This window comes from Garra rufa, unplaced genomic scaffold (assembly GCF_049309525.1).
Source record: "Garra rufa unplaced genomic scaffold, GarRuf1.0 hap1_unplaced_002, whole genome shotgun sequence".
Lineage (NCBI taxonomy): Eukaryota > Metazoa > Chordata > Actinopteri > Cypriniformes > Cyprinidae > Garra > Garra rufa.
This window is the reverse complement of record NW_027394277.1, coordinates 7,915,273-7,925,272: the sequence shown is the minus strand read 5'-3', so window position 1 is coordinate 7,925,272 and position 10,000 is coordinate 7,915,273. Positions and strand designations below refer to the sequence as shown.

At 37.3% G+C, this 10,000-nt stretch overlaps 6 non-coding genes across 6 annotated transcripts; all 6 read left to right on the top strand.

Moving 5' to 3' along the window:
- The first annotated feature begins 85 nt into the window (after positions 1–85).
- LOC141305720 (5S ribosomal RNA) lies at positions 86–204 on the top strand. The gene has a single exon (XR_012344684.1). It is a non-coding gene; the product is annotated as a 5S ribosomal RNA (ribosomal RNA).
- A 753-nt stretch (positions 205–957) lies between these two features.
- LOC141305719 (5S ribosomal RNA) lies at positions 958–1,076 on the top strand. The gene has a single exon (XR_012344683.1). It is a non-coding gene; the product is annotated as a 5S ribosomal RNA (ribosomal RNA).
- Positions 1,077–1,829: 753 nt separating this feature from the next.
- Positions 1,830–1,948, top strand: LOC141305718 (5S ribosomal RNA). Its single transcript, XR_012344681.1, has one exon. It is a non-coding gene; the product is annotated as a 5S ribosomal RNA (ribosomal RNA).
- Positions 1,949–2,032: 84 nt separating this feature from the next.
- On the top strand, positions 2,033–2,151 carry LOC141305717 (5S ribosomal RNA). Its single transcript, XR_012344680.1, has one exon. It is a non-coding gene; the product is annotated as a 5S ribosomal RNA (ribosomal RNA).
- Positions 2,152–8,581: 6,430 nt separating this feature from the next.
- Positions 8,582–8,700, top strand: LOC141307387 (5S ribosomal RNA). Its single transcript, XR_012346340.1, has one exon. It is a non-coding gene; the product is annotated as a 5S ribosomal RNA (ribosomal RNA).
- Positions 8,701–9,501: 801 nt separating this feature from the next.
- LOC141308057 (5S ribosomal RNA) lies at positions 9,502–9,620 on the top strand. The gene has a single exon (XR_012346981.1). It is a non-coding gene; the product is annotated as a 5S ribosomal RNA (ribosomal RNA).
- The last annotated feature ends 380 nt before the right edge of the window (positions 9,621–10,000 follow it).

Here is a 10,000-nt window from a genome sequence, read left to right as displayed (position 1 = left end):
TTTTGCCTTTTCTTCACTATTTATATAATATGCTGGCTTTTACGGAGGCTGATCTTTAAATAGCCCACTTTTTGGAGCAGCCCTCGCTTACGGCCATACCGCGCTGAGAGCGCCCGATCTCGTCTGATCTCGGAAGCTAAGCAGCGTCGGGCCTGCTTAGTACTTGGATGGGAGACCGCCTGGGAATACCAGGTGCTGTAAGCTTTTGCCTTTTCTTCACTATTTATATAATATGCTGGCTTTTAGAAAGACGTGTTTTACCGCTCTATTTATTACAATCATTTAAATGTATTATAGAGTTTTAAGTGTTTTACATGTTTTTTAGGCCATTTTATTACTCTTAACATTTTAAGTGAGTGTGTGTCTTTAAAAAATGGATGGTTGGCCTGCCATGTGACTAGACACATGACAGGAAGCAGGAAGTACAACTGTATAAGAGAGCAGCATGACAAACAAAGGACAGTCACCAAACTGTTGGATTGAGGAGTTGCTAATTTTAGAGCTCACCTTTCCATTCACCACCTGCAAACTTTGGATTACACTTTCTGTGGATTGTATATACACCGGTGGACACTCACATTGGACTTATCAACACACTGGGATTCTTGGACTGTTTTTAGGGTATGGACAAATGAACTGTATTCTTTTAACAGCGTTTACCTCGTTTTATCGTGTTGTTTTAAAGTCTTTTATGTGAACCTTGTAAATAAACCAAATCTATTTAAACCAATCTTCTTTTATGTCTCATTCTTTTAACCACTAGTCATCTCTCACAGTTAAATCTGACCCCATTTTAGTCTTGTAACTCGGCTGATAAGGCCGATTGTTACACTTGGATGGGAGACCGCCTGGGAATACCAGGTGCTGTAAGCTTTTGCCTTTTCTTCACTATTTATATAATATGCTGGCTTTTACGGAGGCTGATCTTTAAATAGCCCACTTTTTGGAGCAGCCCTCGCTTACGGCCATACCGCGCTGAGAGCGCCCGATCTCGTCTGATCTCGGAAGCTAAGCAGCGTCGGGCCTGCTTAGTACTTGGATGGGAGACCGCCTGGGAATACCAGGTGCTGTAAGCTTTTGCCTTTTCTTCACTATTTATATAATATGCTGGCTTTTAGAAAGACGTGTTTTACCGCTCTATTTATTACAATCATTTAAATGTATTATAGAGTTTTAAGTGTTTTACATGTTTTTTAGGCCATTTTATTACTCTTAACATTTTAAGTGAGTGTGTGTCTTTAAAAAATGGATGGTTGGCCTGCCATGTGACTAGACACATGACAGGAAGCAGGAAGTACAACTGTATAAGAGAGCAGCATGACAAACAAAGGACAGTCACCAAACTGTTGGATTGAGGAGTTGCTAATTTTAGAGCTCACCTTTCCAATCACCACCTGCAAACTTTGGATTACACTTTCTGTGGATTGTATATACACCGGTGGACACTCACATTGGACTTATCAACACACTGGGATTCTTGGACTGTTTTTAGGGTATGGACAAATGAACTGTATTCTTTTAACAGCGTTTACCTCGTTTTATCGTGTTGTTTTAAAGTCTTTTATGTGAACCTTGTAAATAAACCAAATCTATTTAAACCAATCTTCTTTTATGTCTCATTCTTTTAACCACTAGTCATCTCTCACAGTTAAATCTGTCCCCATTTTAGTCTTGTAACTCGGCTGATAAGGCCGATTGTTACACTTGGATGGGAGACCGCCTGGGAATACCAGGTGCTGTAAGCTTTTGCCTTTTCTTCACTATTTATATAATATGCTGGCTTTTACGGAGGCTGATCTTTAAATAGCCCACTTTTTGGAGCAGCCCTCGCTTACGGCCATACCGCGCTGAGAGCGCCCGATCTCGTCTGATCTCGGAAGCTAAGCAGCGTCGGGCCTGCTTAGTACTTGGATGGGAGACCGCCTGGGAATACCAGGTGCTGTAAGCTTCTGCCTTTTCTTCACTATTTATATAATATGCTGGCTTTTACGGAGGCTGATCTTTAAATGGCCCACTTTTTGGAGCAGCCCTCGCTTACGGCCATACCGCGCTGAGAGCGCCCGATCTCGTCTGATCTCGGAAGCTAAGCAGCGTCGGGCCTGCTTAGTACTTGGATGGGAGACCGCCTGGGAATACCAGGTGCTGTAAGCTTTTGCCTTTTCTTCACTATTTATATAATATGCTGGCTTTTAGAAAGACGTGTTTTACCGCTCTATTTATTACAATCATTTAAATGTATTATAGAGTTTTAAGTGTTTTACATGTTTTTTAGGCCATTTTATTACTCTTAACATTTTAAGTGAGTGTGTGTCTTTAAAAAATGGATGGTTGGCCTGCCATGTGACTAGACACATGACAGGAAGCAGGAAGTACAACTGTATAAGAGAGCAGCATGACAAACAAAGGACAGTCACCAAACTGTTGGATTGAGGAGTTGCTAATTTTAGAGCTCACCTTTCCATTCACCACCTGCAAACTTTGGATTACACTTTCTGTGGATTGTATATACACCGGTGGACACTCACATTGGACTTATCAACACACTGGGATTCTTGGACTGTTTTTAGGGTATGGACAAATGAACTGTATTCTTTTAACAGCGTTTACCTCGTTTTATCGTGTTGTTTTAAAGTCTTTTATGTGAACCTTGTAAATAAACCAAATCTATTTAAACCAATCTTCTTTTATGTCTCATTCTTTTAACCACTAGTCATCTCTCACAGTTAAATCTGACCCCATTTTAGTCTTGTAACTCGGCTGATAAGGCCGATTGTTACACTTGGATGGGAGACCGCCTGGGAATACCAGGTGCTGTAAGCTTTTGCCTTTTCTTCACTATTTATATAATATGCTGGCTTTTACGGAGGCTGATCTTTAAATGGCCCACTTTTTGGAGCAGCCCTCGCTTACGGCCATACCACCTTTGGCGCACTAGAGGGAGCTAGTGAGTTGTTTACACGGTTTGGCTGCAGTAGGGAGAGAAAGGCTCTCCACCATTTTGTGTTTTTTGTTTGTTTGTTTTGCATCATTTAATTAGTGTTTTATTTTATTTTTTTGTCAGTTTTATAACCACCTGACAGCAGCAGTTTGCTGGCTGGAAGGTGGTTAGTATTTTTTTTCTTTTTTTGATAAACAATGGATGGATTTATGGCAAACGACTTTGGACTGGCTGGAGAGACAAGCATGGTTAACGATACTGGACTGGCGGGAGAAACTGGAATGGTCAATGACACTGGACTGGAAAAACGACAACGACAACGAGCTGGACCTAATTTGGAAAGAAAAGGAGTTTTGGAAAAACGGAGGTATTTGAAAGAAGCAACGGTGATTATTAATGTGGAAGAGGCAAATGACGCAAAAGGGGTGGACGTTATCAAAGCTGTGGCTGAACAGATCGGAGGAGGAAAAATTTTAGCGGTGCGACCAAGACAAAGCAAAGAATATGAACTGACTCTGGAAAAAGAAGAAATGTGTGACGCTTTGATGGATGGACTGAAAATAAAAGGGACAGTATGTGAGGTAAAAAAACTTCAAAACAGAGACTATGTTGTTTCTTTCATGCATTTGCCTGTCTACCTGGATGATGAAGAAATTTTAGGAAAATTGAATGGATGGGGTGTTCTACCCGTGTCAAAAATGAAACGAAGGCTGTATCCGGGCACTAACATTGAGGATGGTACAAGGTTTGTTAGAGTGAGGTTCCCAAGAGAAGTTGTCTCCCTCCCTTACAGCACAAAGCTGGAAACAGCTGAAGGGCCGCAATATTTCCGGGTGATGCATAGCCACCAGGTGAAGACCTGTCGGTTGTGCATGAGCCCGGAACATCTAATGAAAGATTGCCCTGATTTTAAATGCCACAAATGTGAGGAGAGGGGGCACTTCGCACGGGACTGTACTGCGGTTAAGTGCCCGGAATGCCGAAAGATCTTAGACAGATGTGAGTGTTGGTTTGGGGAAGAGGAGGGAGGTACAGAAATCCAGGTGGATGGGCAAATGCATGAAAGAAACAGCAAGCATGACGGAAATATTGAAAAAGAGAATGCAACAGAGAGTTTGCAGCAACATGAAATGGAAAAAGAAACAAACAACGAGAAGGACAGAGAAGGCGAGCAAAAGGAGGAAAATAGCAAGCAACAAACACTACAAGGAACTTTAACATGGACACCAATGGAAATAACTTCAACTTTTAAAGATTTTCTGGATGAGGTGGATAAAGAGAGACAAGTGGAAAAGAAGCAAAACAAAGAAACAGACAGTGAAGAAGAGGAAAACATGGAGGACATGGGAAAGGACAGAGTGGAGAAACCAACAAGAAGACGGACATTAAAGGTAACACCAAATGTGGAAGTTGCAAGAAAAACAATTATGAAAAAGGGACGAGTAAAATGTTTGAACCGATATGAAGTACTGATGGGTTTGGAGGAGGACTGAGAAGATGGTTTTTAAATGTTTACCACTTTTTTTAATGGTTTTAAATTGTGTGACTTTTAATGCAAGAGGGCTGTTAGATTTTAAAAAATTTGAAAAAGTTAAAGAAAAATGCAAGAGAGAAGACATCATTGCACTACAGGAAACAAACTGGAGGGATGATTTAATGAATGATTTTAAAAAAAGATGGGATGGAGGTGTTTTATATAATAATGGAGATGGAAGGCTGGGGAGAGGAGTGGCATTTTTAATGAAGGAAGATATTTTTAAAGTAAGCACAATTATATTTAAGGACAACGTGGGGAAATGTATGGTAGTCAAAACAAAATATGAAGAAAGAGATTTGATTTTAGTAAATGTACATGCACCGGGGGAGGAGAAGGCAAAGAAAGAGTTCTTTAATGTTTTAAGAAATGTTCTTAAGAAACATAGAGATATAATAATGATGGGTGATTTTAACACAGTTTTTAGTAAACAAGACATGGCAGAAGGAATGGTTTTTAAAACTGACAGAGGGAGAAAAGAATTAAAAGCTTTAATGCAAGAAAATAATATGACAGATGTTTGGAGAGAAAGAAATGAAAAGAAAAAAGAATTTTCAAGAAGACAAATAGTGGGACATTTTTTATGCCAAACCAGAATAGACTTTATTTTATGTACGAGAAATGTGGAGAATTTTATTGAGAAGATTAAGTATGAAGAAACAAGTTTTAGCGATCACAAGTTTTTATTTTTTATGGTGGACGGGAGTAAAATGCAAAGGGGGCCGGGAGTATGGATTTTAAATACACAGGTTTTAAAGAATGAAGATTATGTTTCAAAGGTTAAGGAAATTATAGCAAAAGAAACGAAAAATGGAATGTATGAAGAGGATAAGAGAATATGGTGGGAGAATGTAAAATTTCTAATCAAAAAATTTTCAATGAAATATTGCAATTTAATACAGAAATGCAAGAGATACAAAGAAAAAGAAATACAAGAAATGTTAGGAATGGAATTGAACAGAGAAAATAAAGACATACAAAAGATCAGGGAAATGGAAGAAAAACTGAAAGAAATAGAAGAAAAAAAGTATGAGGGGGCGAGGCTAAGAAGCAAAGCCAAATATGTGGTGGAGGGAGAAAAATGTACCAAGTTTTTTTTTGACCTGGAGAAAAAGAGAGAGCAAGCCCAAATGATAAAAGAAATAAAAGGGGTGAAAGGGGAAATTGTGGAAGGGAATGAAAAGGTCTTAAAAGAAATACAAACTTTTTATGAAGATCTGTTTAGCTCAAGGGGTGTGGAAGAGGAAAAGACAAAGAAACTGTTGAATCAGATAAAAGCAAGAGTAAGTGATGAGGATAAAAAAGAATGTGACCAAGAAATTAGGGAAGAAGAGATTGAAAGAGCAATAAATCAACTGAATAAAAAGAAAAGTCCAGGTATAGATGGTTTGGGAACTGAATTTTATTTATGTTTTAAAGGAGTTTTAATAAAGGTTTTAAATGAGGTTTTTAAAGAAATTTTTGAAAAAGAAGGTATTAATGAAAGAACAAGCATGGGGTTAATGAAACTGATATATAAAAGGAAAGGAGAAAAAACTGATTTAAAAAACTACAGACCAATTACAATGTTGAACACGGATCTTAAGATTTTAGCAAAAGTTTTAGCGAATAGATTAAAGGAAGTATTGCCAAGCATAATTAAAACAAATCAAGCATACGGTGTAAAAGGAAGGGACATAGCAGATATAACGATGAGTATAAGAGATGAAATATGGTATATGAAAGAAAAAAATGAAGAGGGATATGTAATTAGTCTAGATTTTGAGAAAGCTTTCGATAGGGTGGAACACGGGTATTTATTTGAGGTTTTAAGGGTTTTTGGTTTTGGGGAAAATTTTATTAAATGGATTGAGATTTTATATAGGGGTGCTCTAACAAGAATAAAATGCAATGGGTTTTTAACAGAATGTTTTAAAATCACTCGATCAATTAGACAGGGTTGTCCACTTTCAGCATTATTATATTCACTTGTATCGGAACCATTAGGATTGCTTATTAGACAGAAAGAAGGAATAATAGGGATAGAAATAGAAGAAAATAAGACAGAGGGAAAAGTTTTTCAATATGCTGATGACACAACAATAATTGTAAAAGGGAAAGAGAGCGTGCAAGAAGTTATGAAGGTTGTAAATGAATACTGTAGAGGGTCTGGAAGTAAAATAAATGAAGACAAAACTGTATACATGAGATTTGGTAAAGCTGGGGATTTAATGGAATGTTTTAATTTCAAGGAAGTGGAAGAAATGAGGATTTTAGGAGTTTTAATGGGGAAGAATGAGAAGAAAGTAAGAGATGACATGTGGGAAGAAATAATAACAAATATAGAGAGAAGATTAAATTTTTGGAAATTAAGAACTTTAAATTTGAAGGGGAAGGTTTTAATATTGAATGTTTTAATGATTTCTAAGCTGTGGTATGTTTTATATGTATCTGAAATACCTTTATGGACGGAACAGAGGTTGAAGAAATCTTTTCTTGACTTTTTATGGGAGGGAAAGCCAGCAAGAATTGCATATAATACAATATTAGGGGCGGTAGAGAGGGGTGGCTTAGGACTGATGGATGTAGAACAGAGAAAAAATGCTTTAAGGGTGAAAATAGTGAAAAAATACCTGCAAGAGGATAACAAAAGTGAGTGGAAGAAAACAATGAAATACTTTTTAAACAAATGTGGTGATTTTAACATGGGGGATGGAATTTTATGGATGAAAACAAAAAATTGGATGACAGAAGGTTTACCAGAGTTTTACAGAGAAATTTTAAGTGCCTGGGGGAAGTTTTTAGCAAACATTGAGTACAATCCACACGGGAGAGAAAACATTTTAAATCAACCTCTGTTCTTAAATAACAACATTTTAAAACAAGAGAAAGAAATATTTTTTAAGAAATGGATGGGAGTGGGGATAACCAGGTTGAGAGATATTTTATATGAGTTCAAAGAGGGGTTTTTACCAACACAATACATTGAGGACACAATGGAAATGGCAAAAGAAGAATATACTGAAAAAGAAATAACAAACAATTATGAAACCATAAAAAATGCAATACCAAAAGACTGGATTAAAAGGATTGAGAGTATGGAAGAAGTGCAAACAGAGAAAATATATGTGAAATTGGGGGAGAAATTGTTTGATTTTAAAGAATGTACTGTAAAAATGTTTTATTGTGTTTTTAGAGATGGTGTTTTTAAAGAGCCGATTGTAAATAAGTACTGGGTGCAAAAATTCAGCGACTTAAAAGTAGATTTTATATGGAGAAACATGAGAGGAAGATGTGTGGAGACAAAATTGGAATGTTTGGAGTATTTTATAAGACATAAGGTGGTTTTTACTGAAATTATTTTAAAGAAAATAGGGATGGAACAAAACGCAATGTGTAAAGTTTGCCAGGAGAAAGAGGAGGGGATTTTACATATGTTTTTATATTGTAAAGAATTGGAGGCCTTTTTAAACAAATGTAAATGTGTAATTAGGGATTTGACTGTGGAATGGGATGAAAATGTAATTGGCTGGAACAGAGTGGTGATGTTGGGGTGGGAAAAGAAGTGTAATAACAAAAAGTTTATAAATCTGTGGATAATGTTGATGAAAAGTGCAATATGGGAAAGAAGAACTGTGGCTAAAAAAGAAAAAACTGTGTTGGATGTTTGGAAACTGTTTAAAAGGAAAACTGAAGTGTACATGGGAAGACTGTATCTGCATTTTAATTGTGAAAATAATTTAGATGCTTTTTATCATGTTTTTACTCCACACGTTTGTTCTGTCTTAAAAGATTTGATGTGGAAACTGCCAGAATTTGAAAGAGATTTCTGAAATTCCTGAATGTATATATAGAGAATGTGATATGAAAATGTTTTGTTTAAAGGAAAACTTTTAATCTTATTTGTATTTTAATGTTTGGAATTTCTTAATAAAAAAAAAAAAAAAAAGAGCGCCCGATCTCGTCTGATCTCGGAAGCTAAGCAGCGTCGGGCCTGCTTAGTACTTGGATGGGAGACCGCCTGGGAATACCAGGTGCTGTAAGCTTTTGCCTTTTCTTCACTATTTATATAATATGCTGGCTTTTACGGAGGCTGATCTTTAAATAGCCCACTTTTTGGAGCAGCCCTCGCTTATGGCCATACCGCGCTGAGAGCGCCCGATCTCGTCTGATCTCGGAAGCTAAGCAGCGTCGGGCCTGGTTAGTACTTGGATGGGAGACAGCCTGGGAATACCAGGTGCTGTAAGCTTTTGCCTTTTCTTCACTATTTATATAATATGCTGGCTTTTAGAAAGACGTGTTTTACCGCTCTATTTATTACAATCATTTACATGTATTATAGAGTTTTAAGTGTTTTACATGTTTTTTAGGCCATTTTATTACTCTTAACATTTTAAGTGTATGTGTCTTTAATAAATGGATGGTTGGCCTGTCATGTGACTAGACACATGACAGGAAGCAGGAAGTACAACTGTATAAGAGAGCAGCATGACAAACAAAGGACAGTCACCAAACTGTTGGATTGAGGAGTTGCTAATTTTAGAGCTCACCTTTCCATTCACCACCTGCAAACTTTGGATTACACTTTCTGTGGATTGTATATACACTGGTGGACACTCACATTGGACTTATCAACACACTGGGGTTCTTGGACTGTTTTTAGGGTATGGACAAATGAACTGTATTCTTTTAACAGAGTTTACCTGTTTTTAGGGTATGGACAAATGAACTGTATTCTTTTAACAGAGTTTACCTAGTTTTATCGTGTTGTTTTAAAGTCTTTTATGTGAACCTTGTAAATACACCAAATCTATTTAAACCAATTTTCTTTTATGTCTCATTCTTTTAACCACTAGTCATCTCTCACAGTTAAATCTGACCCCATTTTAGTCTTGTAACTCGGCTGATAAGGCCGATTGTTACACTTTTATGGGAGACCGCCTGGGAATACCAGGTGCTGTAAGCTTTTGCCTTTTCTTCACTATTTATATAATATGCTGGCTTTTACGGAGGCTGATCTTTAAATAGCCCACTTTTTGGAGCAGCCCTCGCTTATGGCCATACCGCGCTGAGAGCGCCCGATCTCGTCTGATCTCGGAAGCTAAGCAGCGTCGGGCCTGGTTAGTACTTGGATGGGAGACCGCCTGGGAATACCAGGTGCTGTAAGCTTTTGCCTTTTCTTCACTATTTATATAATATGCTGGCTTTTAGAAAGACGTGTTTTACCGCTCTATTTATTACAATCATTTACATGTATTATAGAGTTTTAAGTATTTTACATGTTTTTTAGGCCATTTTATTACTCTTAACATTTTAAGTGTATGTGTCTTTAATAAATGGATGGTTGGCCTGTCATGTGACTAGACACATGACAGGAAGCAGGAAGTACAACTGTATAAGAGAGCAGCATGACAAACAAAGGACAGTCACCAAACTGTTGGATTGAGGAGTTGCTAATTTTAGAGCTCACCTTTCCATTCACCACCTGCAAACTTTGGATTACACTTTCTGTGGATTGTATATACACTGGTGGACACTCACATTGGACT